Source organism: Pinus tabuliformis, chromosome 9, assembly GCF_031772625.1.
Source record: "Pinus tabuliformis cultivar Carrire ecotype Pingquan chromosome 9, CPIR1, whole genome shotgun sequence".
Taxonomy (NCBI): domain Eukaryota; kingdom Viridiplantae; phylum Streptophyta; class Pinopsida; order Pinales; family Pinaceae; genus Pinus; species Pinus tabuliformis.
The window spans coordinates 1,960,766,545-1,960,786,056 of record NC_142307.1 but is presented as its reverse complement, the minus strand read 5'-3'; the positions used below and the strand labels follow the sequence as shown (position 1 = coordinate 1,960,786,056).

Here is a 19,512-nt window from a genome sequence, read left to right as displayed (position 1 = left end):
CCTCAATCCAAAGACAAATATTCCAGCAAATCAACGATCGGATGATCATCCCCACAGTGACTCTGACTGTTCCTGGTGCTGGACAGCGAAATCTGCTCCAAGCACTGCTCTGGAACTTCTTCACTCTTCAGGAGCTGCGTCACCCTCTCCCGATTAATCTGCTCTCAGTGTGCCCCACAAAATCTCCCCAGCGTTGCCTCTGAAGCCCAGCGTCAGCCTCTACGGCCCTCTACATTGCCTGCGTCAGCCTCTACGGCCTCTTGCGTTCTCTGCTTTAGCTCCTGCTGCCTCTGTGTCAACCCTTCTAGGGCCTGCGATGTCTCTCCTCCACTACGTTGCCTCTCTGCTATGTATTATTCAGCCTCAGATGAAAATCCCTTGCTAAACTACCCCTCGCTGCAACTAATCACTAATCCTCAGCAAACCTTGCCCTTGAAAATCGAATTCTCGATCTCTCTTGGTGTGTCTCCAACTGACCCTCAATCCTCCTCTTATACTTTTATTGTTGACGAATCAATGATCGAGATTAAGTCCCTAATCAACGACTAAGATTAAAATTGGCTTCATCCTCGTCACTTAGAACTTTCTCACCCATATTCTTATTAATACATATTAATATTTTTATTTTCGTAAGTTTAGAGTTAGAAACTCATTAAAAATATTAATCATTTTAATAACTCTTCATCCGGGTGGAATTTCTCCAAACGATTTTTGCGTCTTGGAAATCTCTTGTGCCTTAGCCTCCACCAAATTTCATGGGTAGAGCACATCCGATGCTACCAAAAATCAACAAGTACAAGAGTAACTCCTAAAAGCTAGAAGCTACGTAATAGAATAGTGAAAGAAAAAGTGAATGACTACATCAATCAGCACAATGTCATCATATATATATATATATAATCATTGTCAACAAAGCAACTAGACTAATTGTGTCTTTACTTATAATTTTCTGTTGAAACCAATTAGTCTTTGTTATCATCATCCACAAGTTTTTAACCTAAAATGTCTCGTCACATGTCTATAATTAAGATACTTTTGTTTTGAAGCATGACTTGAATCAAACTGCCTTTGAATCAGCATGATTTCGTAGGTATTTTGGAGCTCATTTAAAGGCACCAAAGTAATTTCTATCAGCAAGTTTCCTTCACCAAACAATAGGTCATTAATTAAATGTATAGTTTAACTATTATACGTATCACATTCCCGATAATAGAAAGAGAATAAGGAGTATTTGTAAACCTCAATAGGATGGTGAAACCCTAATGATGGATGGTCCAAATTCAGTTATGATGGAGTTGTTACCCACCCATATGCATGGGTAACCCTATTTGAAAATTTCTTCTCCTATGACACAGTTTTCCAACCAGCAGCCCTAGCATGATCCACAAATAGCCAGCCTCATATGCCTCTCATTCACTCTTCGGTTAGTGCATCCATTCATCTAGCTTGCTCATTCGATGAAGGTGGATCATCTATTATGAGGTACATCAACCATTTTTGTATTCAAGTGCTTTCATTTAATGTTTAAAGGAATTCTAGTATGGATCACAAGTTGAGTTGGATGATAGACCACTATTGGTTGTACACTTGTTCCCTTATTTCGCCTTTGTGGTTATCACATGTCCCCAATCCAGTGCGACAGTCCTGGAGGCATTTTCTTTCACTATCTAGAAGGGGCACAAATAGGAGGCTTTGATGATGGTAGTGTTCCATGATAACCATGCTTAACATTTGTCCTCATTCCTCTAATCCATTGTCCTACCTTTTGTTTGGTTGTTGTCAATCACTCATGTTGGTTCACTATTGACTCTGTCCTATGAGAAGGGGTTGTATATACCCAAGGTTGATGCAGTTGTAAGAAAAGAATGAGCATGAGCCAACGTTAAAATGCAAGAGAATGGCAATGGATGTCAAGTGGTAAAAGCCAAATTATAGCATAAGCTCTAACCCCTCTTATATCGCCATTTGTCCCAAGAGTATCCCTACATATCACACCTATCAAAGTAAATAAAACTCTTTATGAACATCTTGGCCCGATGAAGCAATAGATTGCTCATCACAATAAGGGGCTATTTCATTATTACATGATAATTAATGAAGATGTTAGTTTATGTAGCTCGAATAGGTGTTCTAGTCTCAAATGGTGTCTATGAGGCTAAGGAACACAATGGTTTGATTTTCTCCAATACCCAGAACAACAACAAACAAACAAACAAAAAAATACCTTAAATAGAATTAATTAGCCAGTTTATTATTTTCCAAAGTCTAACTTAGGGAAATGGCTTAATTAATTGGGATTAATCGAGGTAATTCGATTTTCCTCTAGTGACTTCTAGAAAAGTCATTTGATGGGGTCAAGATGATGTTAACCATTGATTGAGATTAGATCGTGGTTGTTGATTTCTCAACGAGAGATTATGAGACGAAATCGATGGGCATTTGGAGAATGCATCGAGACACTGATTTGCAGTGATAGCAAGTGTGTAGTGATAGCATGAGGGCACCAGCAAATCGAGATCAATAGTGATCGGAGACAGGATTGTCGGAGGAGATTCTTCACAATGATTTCTAGAATTTGTAGGAGATCGATTTTTATGTAGAGAGGCTGAATTTCCCAATGGTGCGAGTTGCTTCAGAAAGGCCGAGTTGTCGAAGCAAGGAGAAATATTTCCAAAGTGATCAATTTGCACAGGGAAGCTGAGTTTGCTAGTTGTAGTTGAATTCCAAGGAGGTCGAGTCTATTTTTCTAGAAGTGCGAGTTTGCCAGAAAAGGGTCCAGTGCCAGGACCACACATGTGACCGATTCAGGAGCCAGAGGGAGGCTGAATCGGATTTGTTGTTGCACAAACTAGCAAGCCTTGAATAGAGGCCAAAGCTAGAGGTCACAACAACACCTCGGACAGAGGCCCAATGTCACCACAGCCTAAGTCCCCTGCTCTTCTCGGATTTTCACCAACGGAAGGAGTCCCAGTACTACTCACTTGTGAGAGATGCCTTTGTGATAGATTTGATGTGAGGCAAGGTAGCTCATTCAATGGAAATTTCAACAAATGGTGCAAGCCTTAGTAGAGACCAGTAAGACTTTCCACAAAAAACCCCTTCGAGAAATAACTACACAAGACCTAGGGTTGAGACTATGTGCATCCAAGGTCAAGGTAGGTGAGAGAAAAGGAAATGTATGATTTAATTCACCAAGTACCTAAGAATTTTGCCTTCAAAGAATCCCCAAGTTGAAGGATTAGCTTCTAGGGTTCCCTCTTGATGTGACAACTAGGGCATCAAAATTTATGGAGAATCCACTGTGGGAATTCCACCAAAACTTGAGCACCTTTAGAGGAGACACAATGGAAGATTTCTATCAAAGCCAAATTCAAAAATTCCTCCTCCAAGAGAATTCGCGCCAAGCCCTAGATGAGCCTCCTTATCCTTAAATGGGTGAAAAATATAGGTTAAAAGCGAGATAATTTTGAGGTTTTAGTGACCGCCAAGGAAATTTGACCAGTGCCTAGACCCTTGGGAGTTTTGGAGTCATGAATGATCTTGATATGGGAAAGTCACTCTTCAAGGAGATCTAAAGGAAAAGCTTTCGCTCCCCTTTAGATATTTATACTTCCAAGACACTTGTTAGTGGAGTTTCAAGGATAAAATGCAATAATCCCCTAGGAACATTCATTCATTCACTACCAAATGAGTACCACACACAAAAATTTCCAATAGTTACAATTTCAAGCAATATTCAATAATTAGGGCACATTAATAACCATGAGACATTATTCCATGCATTAGACATTAGCAAAAATCAGAAATTCACCATAAAAGTGCACTTACAAGATAGTGAAGAGTATATCCATCCACAACAATGCCAATTAGAAGCTCCAAATGAGACAAAATTATCCATCCATAATCACCAAAAAATCCTCCACAAATTGCATGTCCAAATTTGCCAATGAGGCTGCCAATACAAGTGATGATGGTGAGATCTCAAATGAGGTCTCACAAATATATACATGACTAAGTAGTTCGAATAACAAAAGAAGAAGCCCCTCTAACATGTCTAAGATGCTAAGTAACCCACCCATGGTTACAAGCCAACCACCACAGCTTCTAAAAAATTATTTTATCTCTCTCTCTAGCCCATGAAAGGCTGATGTCATGCATGCATAGAAGCCTAGAGAGGCATCGTTCAGGTCTCTTGAGCTAGAAAAGTGGTAGAGGACCTCAAAGATCACGATGAGAGGGTGACACCCTCATTATGCTACAAAACATCTCTCGGACCCCAATTTTCAGCTTGGGGCTCCAAAATGGGTCTCATGGGTCTCCAAGTGGCTCAAATCAAGTCGATGCTCCATCAATGAGGGCTCAAAGATGACAAATGCCCTCCCATGTCTTCCTAGGAAAGACACAACCTCATCTAGGCCTTGGATCAGCTGCCAAGTGTCGGGTGCAATGTGTAGCTAGCTGCGGCATCCTGGTCCAAGTGCATCATCATCTCTAATAACTGGGGCAACTAACAAGCAAATAATGGTGTTTAAGAAACCCATGGTGTGGCAATCAATTCTCTACATGAATGGAAGCCCATGGCTCTCCACGGTCACCCTAAAAATGCCATCATGATCCTCTGGAGGGCTTGGATCTTGTATCGGGAGGCCAAGTCCTAGATGAAAACCCACCTGCAATCATGTATAAGATCCAATGCGTCTCCTCACCTTAAAATACAATGATTCATTAGAACAATTAAGTGAATAAGCTTGTTAATCAAGGACAGAAGTGAGACTTCATAGTGGGTTTCCCTTCCAAATTTAGGGCTTTAAACCTGTAGTAATGTTACCTTCCTGGGTAGGAATGGTTAATGAAGGACCCTATTAGGTGGTTTCAACCTCTAAGGGAATGACATGTCCAAGGTATATCCTTCAAATGGCAGGTGTCATGTGAAATAATGATGGAACAAAGCGGGGACAAAGCGAAAGCTCCAAGCCACATGCCATGGTACAAAGGTCGCTATGATAAAGAGAACCCACACCTTGGGTATATGAATGTAGGGAGGGAGCATACATGGATACATGAGTTACCTAACCTTTGCTTTTCCACCCTTCTTCATTTGTCTTTTGCCTTTTATTGATTTTCTTTTATTTTACTACTCAGGGTTCTAAGAGATGAGAGCATGTTGTGTATGACATAGCAGTGATTACCCCCTTAAGGTGGGGCAATTCATCGCCCACCAGGGGTTGGGACATGCATGGGTTCCTTAATGATGTAGGATGCACTCATAGGGGCCCTAGGAACCACGGTGATGGCCATAATGATGAGGGGTAGAGCTCGTGTTTGGTTTTTTCCCGCATGCTAAATGTAATTGCCCCGGCCATCTTTTGCATTTTGTGGTATTATTTCCTTTTGTGTGTGGTCATTTATGCTTTTACTTTTTTTTTAGCTGCATCAACCCCCGGGGCATCATTCCAAGCCCATCCCAAGGCATGGACAAGGGGAAGGGGATACTAACACCTTGTGGACCCAATGGACAAATGTGGACACATATGGAAAAATGTGAAAGGGATTGTAATGAGTGGAGAGGAAGTGAGATATATGGTATCGGGAAGCAAGACCATACAACCAAGATCAAGGTTTCCCATGTAGTGTCGTTCCTAAAGCTAATAGCCAATTAAGGATATCCCACGGGACTAGGATTCAGGACTAACCCCCCAGTTAAGCTAAGGGAACAAAAGTACAGTCAAAACCCTTCCTCCTTCCAACTTCCAAGTCACCCATTAATCCATACCAAACAAGCATAAACACCCAACTACATAATGAAAAACCATACCTGCAGGATTGGATGGCCCACCTTCAAAATATGATCATGACAAATGAGCGAGGGTACACAATGGTTGCCTTAGGTGGCGGAGGAAAAGTAGCACATCAAAGCTATCAAGGAGTTGCCAAGGGTTGTTGCTACTAGCTGAAGGAAGATACATCAGAAAGAAAGCTCTTCAAAGGAGTGCCCCATTTTTGGTGGGTTACATGATCAGAGGGGTCGAATTGCTTCCAGGGGCCTAAATCGACTTACAAAAGTGACTAGAATAATTTTTCAGAGGTTTGTTAATTTACGACAAACAGTTGTAAAGTTTCAATCACAAAATTTAGTTGAAGAATTAATAAAAATACTTATCTACGGCATTGGTTTTCCCCACAATAGGGTTTTTCCAAGGACATTCGTCCAAAAATATTGGTGTTCTTTGTTTGTGTGTGTGCAATAATTTTCTCGATTCTTGTGGTTTATCTATTTTTGGTGAAGTTTCATTAGTGTTTTATTCAATATTTGCTACAAAGAAATTGCAAAAGACAAATAATCAATTGATAGGAGAATAGTAACCAATTAACTGCAATAGTATTAAAATTTCACAAAAGATTGTCAAACAAGCTACCTAAAGAAACAAAAAAAAAAAAAAAAAAATATGGGGGGTTGGTAAAACAAAGGTGAGAAAGGTACCTCAGGTAATGCTAAACACTCGCTCTACAGAGGCACTCATCAACAATGGCTTGATGTAACCTAGCATAATACTATGACACCATTCATGAAATAAACCCCAATCCATAACACCATCACCTACACCTATCCTCCTAAGGGGTCAGACTACAAATTGTTTCTCCTCATTGAGTTGGAAGCACCTAATAGGACCTTGTAATAACCCTCCCATACCTAAGCATGGTAACTTGTGTACAAATGATAAGCTAGGCTGTAATATTCCTAATTAGCCATGGCTAATAGGAATATTCGATTTTGCTCAATTTTGCCTTCTATAGTTATTTATAAATAAAAAGGTGTGGAAAGGGGGGCATAACTCACTTTATGAATAAAGTCACTCCCTAGTAGCACAACATTGTAACTTAAAAGGGGAGCCAAGGGGGCCCAAGGACCACGTAGAGAAGGGGCCCATGTAGACACTTGCAGGGACTGCGCAGATGGAGAAGGAACACGTGGCAAGAGAAAGGCTACGTTGGAGGAGGTGGGCCTTTGGGTTTTGAGAGAGGCCAACGCTATAAAGGAGAGAGGAGCCTCCTCATTTTGATCATTCGATTATGTTGCATTTGAGCTAGTCACTTCAACTTAGAGCACGCTGGCTGTTTAGCCTGTCTACAACACTGTTTAGTGCATCGAGTGTCTCCGTTCGAAGATCTCACCCTTAGCCCCGAGGGACTTCGAGTACCTGCGCGAGCAAGGTAGTTTCAGCAGTATTTTGCAGGAGCGGTTTCTGGAGTTGAGTAGGAACTGAGCATTTTGATGACTGCACAGTCTTGAGAGGGGAGGACGCAGTCTCCTTTGGTAGGAGCTCCGGACTGGGTTTGTGTGGAGGATTTGAGCTTGGAGATTGAGCAAGGGATCAGCCCTTGCATATTCGAGGATTTTGGTAGAGTTTCAGGTAGAGTTTTGGAGGATTCTCTTCAAGGGCAGCGCAGAGCCTTGAGGGATTGCGTAGATACCCAAGGGGGTGATTTTCGGGGGTCAGCTATTTTAGAAACGCTTTCTGGGCTTTTCTGGGTTATTGAGCAGAGGCTGATTCCAGAGTTTCAGCATTTTCTGAGGAGGGGAACAACCCCAAATCCTCATTTGATTCCAGCAGTAGCAGCAACACAGCAATTGGACGCAGTTCAGAGAGAGGCCATTTCCTTACCATTCTAAGTGTATTTCTTCACTTGCCTTGTGCAAGTCGAGGTGCCATCTTTCTGATCACCTCTTGTACTCTTTCCATTACTCAATATAATAAAATGGCTTAGCATTTCTCTCTGTAGTTCTTGAGTATCTGCTTATATTCCATGTATACATTATTGTATGTTGCACTACTGTTATTTCTCTGGTTGGAATTTGCTTGTGTTTGAGGGATTCCCCTGATAAGGGATATTACAGTGGTATCAAAGCATAGATCTGGCTCAGCCTGTGGAGCTAGCAGTCTATGACACCAAGGGAGAAACCCTACATCTGTTACAGAGGTAGGAAATACAAAGATATTGAGCGTAGGTTGGAGAACACCTACGAAGAGGGAGACTATGTTCAGGTGGTGGACACAAAACAGGAGGAGCCTGTGGTGAACACGGAACAAGAGGAGCTTGTGGTGGACGCAGAACAGGAGGATCCGATGGCAGATGAGGATGGGAAGAGATTTGCGGACATGCTCCTCAAATCAGTGCACGATCTGTCGAGGCAGATCGAGGTGACGGGGCAAAGATTCACGGCGGTGGAGGCTAGACAGCGTGAGAACCCACGGGTTTTCCAGGTTGGTGAGGGATCGAGTACATCCCACCATTTGCCAAAGTTGGGTGCCACTCAGCATAATACTACTTAGCAGATGGCCTCACATGCCCCTACACGCTCTACCATGCCCACTTTCCTAGGAGCAGACACGGGGGCCGAAGCCTAGCAGGAGGCAGAGCCCAGTCATATGGGCGATTATTTTGCAGAGTACCAGGGCTATGGGTAGGAGTTCAGAGATGCTCTCTCATTTAGAGACTTTGTTCAGCTCCAGCGGGATAGTAGACCCCGCGACCATCACAGAGGGTACCAACATTATCATGATGGAGACACCCACCGCACAACTAGTAGATTCCACTTGCCTACATTTGATGGCTCATGAAACAGTTCGGCAAAGTCTTGGGTGGAGAAGTTGGACATCTATTTCCAGCTTAACCAGATGTTGGAGACAGAGGCCATCAAGGTGGCGACATTACATTTCGATGGTGAGGCCCAGGACTAGTGGTTCCATCGGTTGGTTATACTCGGACACTCCACAGTGATGACATATGCCGAGTTCACCAGGAGACTGATAGAGAGATTTGACCGGAGGGATCCGGAACAGCACTTTGTCGAGCTGACGAGGCTCAAACAGACCGGAAACCCAGAGACCTACATTGCAGACTTCTTGAGAGTTTCAATGATGATGCCAGATCTATCCGCAGCACGGAGGATCTACATGTTTGTTGAGGGGTTAGCAGAGCCACTTCGGGGTCTAGTCAGATCCACTAGACCAGCCACACTCCAGGATGCTATTAGCAGGACTCGAGACTTACATGATGCCTTACCCAGGACCCGGACACCTTACCCCCAGAGACAGGCTTTCCAACCTAAGGGGAAGGATGTGAGGATTCCGCTACCAAAGGGGAGTCCAGGACGAGCACAAATTGATGATGATGCCAGGAGGGAGCTGAAGAAGAAGCGGTTGTGCTTTACCTGTCAGAAGCCGTGGGCACCAGGACATAGATGTGCTGCTGGCAAAGCACATTTTATTGAGGTCTTCTCCGAGAGTAGCGGGGAAGAGGATGAGGAGGATGACGTGGAGACAGGAGACAGTCTTGCTGCGCAGGATCCTTTGCCACCTCCACCACCAGCAGCAGGTGATGCAGCTTTTGCACCTACCGGAGGGTCCCTTGCAGCATTGCGAGGAGTTCCCAAGTATTTGACGCTGCGTGTACGAGGGACAGTACTGTTAAGATTTTTCTGTTTTATTAAATTTGGCAAAAATCTCATGTATGTGACAACAATAGGATTAGTTGCTATATTAGCTCCAGTATTTTTTGAGGAGGAGTTAATGCATCCTATATTTGTTGTGAGGGAATTTATGATTCAGTTTTATACTCTAGCTATAAGAAATGTAATCCCATAGAGGATTGGTGTAGTGTAGAGAAAATAGGGTGAGCTAGGAGTATGTGTGAAGAATTAAAATTGTTGTAATCTCCTGTTGAATAATAAGATTGTCGATGCCTCTGTCCTGGTGGATGTAGCCCAGATTGGTTGGGTGAACCACGTTAAAATCTTTGTGTTATGGTTTTGTGATTTTGTATGTGCTGTGTATGTATGTTTATTTTTATTTCCGCTGCGCATTGTTTGGTCTAACAATTGGTATCAGAGCGGCGCAGCGGAAGCGTGGAGGGCCCATAACCTACAGGTCTCTGGTTGTGGAGCTGGTATGTGTGACAGAGACGCAGAAAGTGAAGCTTTTTTGGTTGGCGCGGTTTTGGCTGGAACAACAGCGCCAATTTTGAGCTAAAGAAGGGGCTGGCGCGGTTTATTCAGTCAATGTCGCGCCAATTGGCACGGAAGTTCCAGGAACAGTCGCGCCAGTGCGCCAACGCGCCAGAAAGGGCTATTGGCGCGGAAACGAAAGGGTTAATCGCGCCAATTTCCTGCCTTACACGGATTTTGTTTCAGGCGCGGGTCTTCCGCCGTCGAGGAGCGCCAGGAATTTCAGGCGCGGGTTTTCCGCCGTCGAGGAGCGCCAGGCAGTTTTTCCTTCTGGTAAACCTGCAATTTTTTGTTTTTCTTTTCAAATTGTAATTACACGGTACGACAGAGGCATTTTATAGTATAAAGAAAAGGCATTTTTAATTTGGAATTGGAGATTTTGTTTGTTATAACATGGCAAAAACTCAAAGTGCTCGTTTTGAGATCGAGAAGTTCAATGGCAAAAATAACTTCGAAATCTGGAAAGTGAAGATGCATGATCTACTTGTGCAACAAGGCGTGGCGAAGGCACTGTTGGGAAAATCCAATCAGCCTTACACCATGACAGATGATGAATGGAATGAATTGGATGGAAGAGCTTTGAGCGGTATTCGACTGTGTTTGGCAGATGATGTTTTCTTTAACATCGTGTCAGAGAAAACTGTTGCTGGTTTGTGGACAAAGCTTGAGAAGCTGTACATGACAAAATCCTTAACCAATAGGATTCTTCTGAAGCAACAATTGTACAGTGTGCGTATGAAGGAAGGTACAGCTATTACTGATCATTTGAATGTCTTTAATACTCTCCTAGTGCAATTAGAAAGCATAGAAGTAAAATTTGAATCAGAGGATAAAGCTATAACTTTATTATGCTCGTTGCCCGAGTCATGGGATCATTTTGTTACTTCTATAAGTCTAAGTATATCAGAAACCCCTGAATTTGATGATGTTGTGTACTCTTATAGAGTACTCCAAGGACAGATTTGCATGTGAGCTTCTGAATGGGCAGGTGGCGGATGACAGGTACAGGGTAATCGATGAGATCATCTACCATAGGGACCGAATCTTCTTGACTGAGGGATCTCAGCTCAAGAAGAAGATACTTTAGGCATCACATGATTCACCATTGGTCGGCCATCAGGGGTTTACCAAAACCTACAGGGCCATTGGAGAGAGATTCTCACAGAAGGGCCTCAAGGAGGACGTACTCCAGCATATCAAGGAGTGCAATATTTGCCAGAGGAACAAGGGGGAGATGAGCCATCCCGCAGGATTATTGCAGCCTCTTCCCATTCCGGAGGGGAAATGGGAGAGTATTTCGATGGACTTCATCACAAGGTTGCCCATGGTGCAGGGCAAGGATTGTATCTTTATCGTTGTTCATCAACTAACAAAGTACGCACATTTTTTCGCCATATCCGCACACTACACAGCAACACAGGTGGCCGAGCTGTTCTTCAAAGAGGTCTTCAGGCTACATGGTCTTCCTAAGACCATCATCAGTGACAGAGATAGCCGTTTCATGGGCGAGTTTTGGCAGGAGCTTTTCTGGTTGGTGGGGACGGAGTTGACACCGAGTACCAGTTATCGCCCACAAACGGACGGGCAGACGGAGATAGTTAACAAGTGGCTGGAGCGCTACTTGCGTAACTATGTCAGTGGGCAGCAGCGAGCATGGCTGAAGCGGCTGCATCTGGGGTAGTACTGCTACAACACTACACATCACATGTCCATTGGTATGTCACCATTCTATGCTTTGTATGGATATCATCCTATATCTTTTGCTGACGTGATGTTTGGTGCTAGCAAGGCTCCGAGAGCCAAGATTTGGATCCAAGAGAGTCAGGATATCCTCCGAGCTCTCAAGGATAATATGGCTACAGCGCAGAACCAGTAGAAGTTGTATGCTGACAGGGGTCGGGTGGAGAGACAGTTTGAGGTAGGGGACTTGGTCTACCTACGATTACAGCCATATTGACAGTCATCACTGAAGCAGAAGGGAGCTGATAAGCTCAAGCCTTGCTTTAATGGGCCATACAGGGTGATACACAGGATTGGACAGGTTGCATATGAATTGGCGCTGCCCCAAGGCAGCAAGATTCATAACGTTTTTCATGTATCATGCCTGAAGAAGGCATTGGGGCAGCAAGTGACATTGACACATGAGCTACCACCCACGGATGATGAGGGGCATTTGGTGTTGCAGCCGGAGGCTATTATTGATAGCAGGGAGAGGCAGCTACGGAGCAGGACGGTTTGGGAATTCTTGGTGAGGTGGAAGAATTTACCGGATGAGGATGCCACTTGGGAGAGTGAGAAAATTTTGCAGCATCCATCACTTCAGTTGCTTGAGGACAAGCAACATTTTGTCGGGGGAGACTGTAATATTCCTAATTAGCCATGGCTAATTGGAATATTCGATTTTGCTCAATTTTGCCTTCTATAGTTATTTATAAATAAAAAGGTGAGGAAAGGGGGACATAACTCACTTTATGAATAAAGTCACTCCCTAGTAGCACAACATTGTAACTTAAAAGGGGAGCCAAGGGGGCCCAAGGACCACGTAGAGAAGGGGCCCACGTAGACACTTGGAGGGACTGCGCAGATGGAGAAGGAACACGTGGCAAGAGAGAGGCTACGTTGGAGGAGGTGGGCCTTAGGGTTTTGAGAGAGGCCAACGCTATAAAGGAGAGAGGAGCCTCCTCATTTTGATCATTCGATTATGTTGCATTTGAGCTAGTCACTTCGACTTAGAGCACGCTGGCTGTTTAGCCTGTCTGCAGCATTGTTTAGTGCATCGAGTGTCTCCGTTCGGAGATCTCACCCTTAGCCCCGGGGGACTTCGAGTGCCTGCTCGGGCAAGGTAGTTTCAGTAGTATTTTGCAGGAGGAGCGATTTCTGGAGTTGAGGAGGAACTGAGCATTTTGATGACTACACAGTCTTGAGAGGGGAGGACGCAGTCTCTTTTGGTAGGAGCTCCGGACTAGGTTTGTGTGGAGGATTTGAGCTTGGAGATTGAGCAAGGGATCAGCCCTTGCATATTGGAGGATTTTGGCAGAGTTTCGGGTAGAGTTTTGGAGGATTCTCTTCAGGGGCAGCATAGAGCCTTGAGGGATTGCGTAGATCCCCAAGGGGGTGATTTTCGGGGGTCAACTATTTTAAAAAAGCTTTCTCGGCTTTTCTAGGTTTATTGAGCAGAGGCTGATTCCATAGTTTCAGCATTTTCTGAGGAGGGGAACAACCCCAAATCCTCATTTGATTCCAGTAGTAGCAGCAGCACAGCGGTTCTTCGACAGTTGGACGCAGTTCAGAGAGAGGCCATTTCCTTACCATTCTGAATGTATTTCTTCACTTGCCTTGTGCAAGTCGAGGTGCCATCTTTCGGATCACCTCTTGTACTGTTTCCATTACTCAGTATAATAAAATGGCTTAGCATTTCTCTCTGCAATTCTTGAGTATCTGCTTATATTCCATGTATACATTATTGTATGTTTCACTACTGTTATTTCTCTGGTTGGAGTTTGCTTGTGTTTGAGGGATTCCCCTGATAAGAGATATTACATAGGCAGACATTTGAAGATCATGCTTGCATGAAGGACATTGATACATTTAACATTAAATATGGCCCACTCTAATACTCTAAAAGTTCTTGCACCCATGATGTTAATCTCCCTTGATTATGTGAGTATGTCTTAGATATGTGCTCCAAGGTACAACTACCATCCCTTAGGGATTATATGATGCTTCTCCAACACTTTATAGAGAGAACATCCAACCCCACTTGATGACTGCACAATCAACTTTAATAGAGGGTGTTGGACATTTATTGGAGAGTGTTTACCTGGGGATGATTTGACACAGTTGATGACACCCTCTGCTACCTCCAGGACCTTGGATGTTGTCATTGAGAGCCAAGACATTACCTTGAGAGCAAATGTACCCAAGAGATGACAAGAAACCCCCAAGCTAGCATTGCACCTACTTGATGGGTGTTGCCCTTTCTTTTATAATATTTAATAATCAAATATCATGATGATGTCATGCCCTAGCCTTGTGATGTCCCCATCTTGAGACTAAGAGTGATGACATGGGAAATTCGATGCATGATGTTTGCTTGAGGGTGTCCTTACTGGATGATTAGGCATCCATTTGATGACGACATATGACTTTTGGGATGAGATGCACCCTTTGGAGCTATATGTTGCACCTTTCATGGAGAGAAATGCCTTTTGGAAGATGACATCACCCTTGGAGTATGTTTTGCTCACTTGTCTAGGCTATATTGAGGCATAATTTCATGTGATAATGTAATTTTGGTTGTTTTTGAGGTCGACTTAGTGACTTGATCACTTGTATTGTGGATTACTTATATCTTAAGGCTCCTTAAAGCCAAATTAAAGGAAATCAACCTCTCTACGCTTGTACAAATAGAAGGTTAATTCCTTTCTTTGATTCATTGTCACACTTGTAGATAACTCATACTAGCTAATTGTTCTTCTCTCTTGTTTGCTATAGAGCACTAGTGTAGTGAACTTCTTATGGAGGATTTTTATTGGATGGTTCTCTCTCTTGGATGATTATTGGTGATTCTTTGATGATATGTGCTATGTCAATGTAAGTTATCTTCTTCCATCTTGTTCTTGTTGATGAATTAGGGTTTAATGAAATTTTCACCAAGGTTTTGTTGATGTTTTATGGCTCTAAAATATCTTTGCACAATATTTTCATTAAGTTTCTCTTGAGGTCACCTATAAAGGCTAAAATTGAGATTTTTAACAGGATATAAACATTCAGAATAATAGAATTTATCAATTTGATGTTGAGTACCTACCTGGGGTTTCTGTGGTTGAAGATGCTTCTGATTTGCTCCAGTTCTCGTTCCCATTACCGAAAGACCAAAAACCTCCCAGCCAAACTAGGTACAATCTCGGTACTCAACCCCAAAATACTTCAGATTTGATGTAATTTGGCCCCCGTGCCCAAAAGCTTCAAGAACAACTACTCAGTTCTTCTATGTGTCTTTCTCTTGTAAGTTCCTCATCTGCCTCTCTCTGTATAAAATTTTCTCCTCCCCCTATTTCTGCAGTCCTTTCCTCCTTTTATGCTCCACAAATTACCCCCCATCGCTTCCAAATTTGTTCATCGCTTTTAGTTTGATAAGCTCAAAATTGTAGAGGCGGTCACCGCCTTCTCCTCTCCCGATTGCTAACAATGCCTCTTTATCATAATATCATGTTTCTCTTTTTTGTTTAAATCAAATAGTATTATGGTTTTATATATACTTCTTTTTATTATATTCATAATTTAATACATATATACTGTGCAGGGATTCAATTATAGAGTTCAGGCTTCTGTGATCCATATCAAGATTGTGAGAGATTTTTCAGCGAAAATCACATGGAGTACCATTTGTCGACGCGTTTCGAACCAACTAGTGTGGTTCATCGTCAGGACAAGTTGAAGAAACAGATCCAGCTTAGCATGCTAAATAGTCTGAGCGGAGCCTCCAACAGCTAACTAGACCAACGGCTAGTTTGACATTAGGACCGGGGTCAAAATTATTATATTAGTTTAATTAGTAAGATTTAGGACCAGTATCTATAAAAATAAATAAAATATTATCGAGGGTATTCAAGAAATATTATTAAAAATATAAGTTAGTTAGAATTTAGATAAATAAATGACCTTATAATATATGAAAAAATTAAATGCCTAAATAAAAATATATAAAGCAATTATATTTAAAAGTATTATTAAAAATTAAAAGTTAATTAATAATTAAAAGGAAAATTAGGTGCATAAAGGACCTTATAATAACAGAATATAATAAAGAATATCAAAAGATGTTACGTTAGTTAGAAAATTAGTTAAAAATAATTAGATTAGAATTTAAATGGAAAATTAGTTATATAAAGGACCTTAAGGTAAAATAAAATATATATAAAATTAATTGAAAAGAGAGCTAATTTCTAAGTATTATCAAAGTTAAAAGCTAATTGGTAAAAAGTGATAATAAACTAATAAATAAACAAAATTAAAATAAAACTAAAAGGGAAAAAAAATTAATAATAAATAAATAAAAATCAGTTAAAAAAAATAATAATAATAATATTAAATAAATAAAAATCAGTTAAAAATAAATAAATAAATAAAAATAATAAAAAAAAAAAAAAATCAAATAACATAAAATAATAAATAAATAAAGAAATATAAATAATAAATAAATAAGTAAAAATAAAAATAATAATAATTAAAAATAAAGATAAAAGAAAAAACTTAAAGAGGAGGGCGGAAAAACGACTAGGACGAGAGTGCAGGGACCCAATACCTACTGACTTTCCAGCCATCCTCTCTATTGAGATTGCTTGGTCTCTTTTCAATCTCAAGCGCTTCCCTAAATTTTCGATGATGGAAATGCGAGACCTTAGCAATAACACTAGCCTCCTCAATACAAACATGATGATTGGTTTTCTCGACATGTTCAGCTAAAGTGGAAGACTTAGCTCTCCTATGCCTAAGATCCGTTGCGTGCTCACTAATCCTTTGATTAATGGAGCAACCAGTCTCCCCAATATAGGGGGTCCCACAAGAACAAGGGATCAGATAAACGCCCTTCATATCCTTAGGGTCGATCGGGTCCTTCACTGATTTATGGAAGATTTTGAGTCCAGGGCTCTGAACTCTTACCGGCTCTTGCCCAAATTGTGGAGAAGGTATGTGGATGACACCAATGTCATCTGGTCTCATGGCCAGGATGAGCTTGATCTCTTCTTTGATCATCTCAACAAGCAATCCTCAGCCATTAAGTTCACTAAGGAGCAGGAAGTTGATGGATACCTTCCATTCCTTTATATTCTTATTTCTAAGAATAGTGATGGTTCCCTCGCCCATCAAGTTTTTCGAAAGAAAACTCATACGGAGCAGTAGCTTCATGCCAGTTCCCACCATTTCCCGACTCAAAAGATGGGTGTTCTCAATACCCTTGCTACTCGGGCCCTGAGGATCTCGGACAAGAAGAGCTTTGAGAAAGAAAAATCCCATTTGCTTGATGTCTTTGTTGAGAATGGTTATAGTAGATACATGGGTCAAAGGGCTTTCCTTAAAGCTTCCAAGAATTCTCAGTCTAAAAGAGAACCGAAAGAGCGAATTCCTAGTGTCCATCTTCCGTATGTTCAGGGGACCACCGATAGAATTGGAAGGATTCTCAGGAAGCATAGTATCCCTGTGACCTTTAGGCCCGTGAACACCATTCGTTTGTCCCTCAGATCAGTGAAGGATCCGATCGACCCTAAGGATATGAAGGGCATTTATCTGATCCCTTGTTCCTGTGGGACCCCCTATATTGGGGAGACTGGTCGCTCCATTAATCAAAGGATTAGCGAGCACACAACGGATCTTAGGCATAGGAGAGCTAAGTCTTCCGCTTTAGCTGAACATGCTGAGAAAACCAATCATCATGTTTGTATTGAGGAGGCTAGTGTTATTGCTAAGGTCTCGCATTTCCATCATCGAAAATTTAGGGAAGCGCTTGAGATTGAAAAGAGACCAAGCAATCTCAATAGAGAGGATGGCTGGAAAGTCAGTAGGTATTGGGTCCCTGCACTCTCGTCCTAGTCGTTTTTCCACCCTCCTCTTTAAGTTTTTTCTTTTATCTTTATTTTTAATTATTATTATTTTTATTTTTACTTATTTATTTATTATTTATATTTCTTTATTTATTTATTATTTTATGTTATTTGATTTTTTTATTATTATTTTATTTATTTATTTATTTTTATTTTTTTGAACTGATTTTTATTTATTTAATATTTTTTTTTTCCCTTTTATTTTTATTTTAATTTTGTTTATTTATTAGTTTATTATCACTTTTTACCAATTAGCTTTTAACTTTGATAATACTTAGAAATTAGCTCTCTTTTCAATTAATTTTATATATATTTTATTTTACCTTAAGGTCCTTTATATAACTAATTTTCCATTTAAATTCTAATTTAATTATTTTTAACTAATTTTCTAACTAACGTAACATCTTTTGATATTCTTTATTATATTCTGTTATTATAAGGTCCTTTATGCACCTAATTTTCCTTTTAATTATTAATTAACTTTTAATTTTTAATAATACTTTTAAATATAATTGCTTTATATATTGCTTTATATATTTTTATTTAGGCATTTAATTTTTTCATATATTATAAGGTCATTTATTTATCTAAATTCTAACTAACTTATATTTTTAATAATATTTCTTGAATACCCTCGATAATATTTTATTTATTTTTATAGATACTGGTCCTAAATCTTACTAATTAAACTAATATAATAATTTTGACCCCGGTCCTAATGTCAAACTAGCCGTTGGTCTAGTTAGCTGTTGGAGGCTCCGCTCAGACTATTTAGCATGCTACGCTGGATCTGTTTCTTCAACTTGTCCTGACGATGAACCACACTAGTTGGTTCGAAACGCGTCGACAAATGGTACTCCATGTGATTTTTGCTGAAAAATCTCTCACAACATATATACTGTTGAAATTTCTAAGTCTAACACATTAGAAAGCCCTACTGCATTATCTGGTTTATTTCTCCTACTTGTTTCTTTCATTAACAAGTTATTTATAAATATAAACACTGAAATAAACACAAATGCAGCCTTAACTCGTATACAGAACATCAACCGTAATACTGAAACAAACACACAAGGAACACCATTATTTTTGGACAATCGTCCCTAGAAAAACCCAATGTGAGAAAACCGATGCAGCAATTCTGAGGGTTTTATTATTATGCAGATTCTTGAGTACAACTAGGGTGCCAGAAATGGCTCACCCAACAGAGATTGTTACACAGCAATAATACCTCTTCTCAGAGACAGATACTCAACTAGTCTGCCGCACGAAAAACCTTCTGGCGCTTCCTCTTGGCTCTACGTATGCCCTGCTAGCTTCAGGTCAACTCCTGAAGCCATGCATCAGCCTTCTATCTCTTTGCGTCAGCTCTCTAGCCCTCTACGTCGCCCACGCAAGCCCCTTAGCCTTTACACAGTCCCCAGTTGCCTCTGCATAGCTTCTGCTGCCTCTATGTAGCTCTAACTGCCTTTGCGTCAGCCTCTTTGGTTCTCTGCGCCGACTCTCTAGCACTATCCCTGCCTCTCTGCTATGTACTCACTGCCCCTCGCTGCAACAGATCACTTGTTCGAATTTTCTCAACAAGCCCCGCTCTAGAAAATTGAACTGACTGATCAATCTTGGTGTATCTCCAACTGACCCTCAAGCCTCCCCTTATACTTTTCCTATTGAGTCTTCAATGACCGATATTAAGTCCCTAATCAACGACTAAGATTAGATTTGGCTTGATCCATGTCATTTAGAACATTCTCACCCAGTTTTATATTAATACCCATTAATATTTTAATTTTCCTAAGTTTAGACTTAGGAACCCCATTAAAAATATTAATTATTTTAATATCTCTCCAACTGGGTGGAATTTCCCGAAACCATTTCTAAGTCTTGGAAATCTTATGTGCCTTA

General features: G+C 41.0%; 1 protein-coding gene across 5 annotated transcripts in view; it reads right to left on the bottom strand.

Annotated features, from left to right (window-relative positions):
- LOC149156835 (ras-related protein RABC1-like) overlaps positions 1-19,512 on the bottom strand; it is a 385,206-nt gene that overhangs the window by 253,848 nt on the left and 111,846 nt on the right. The window lies entirely within an intron of this gene.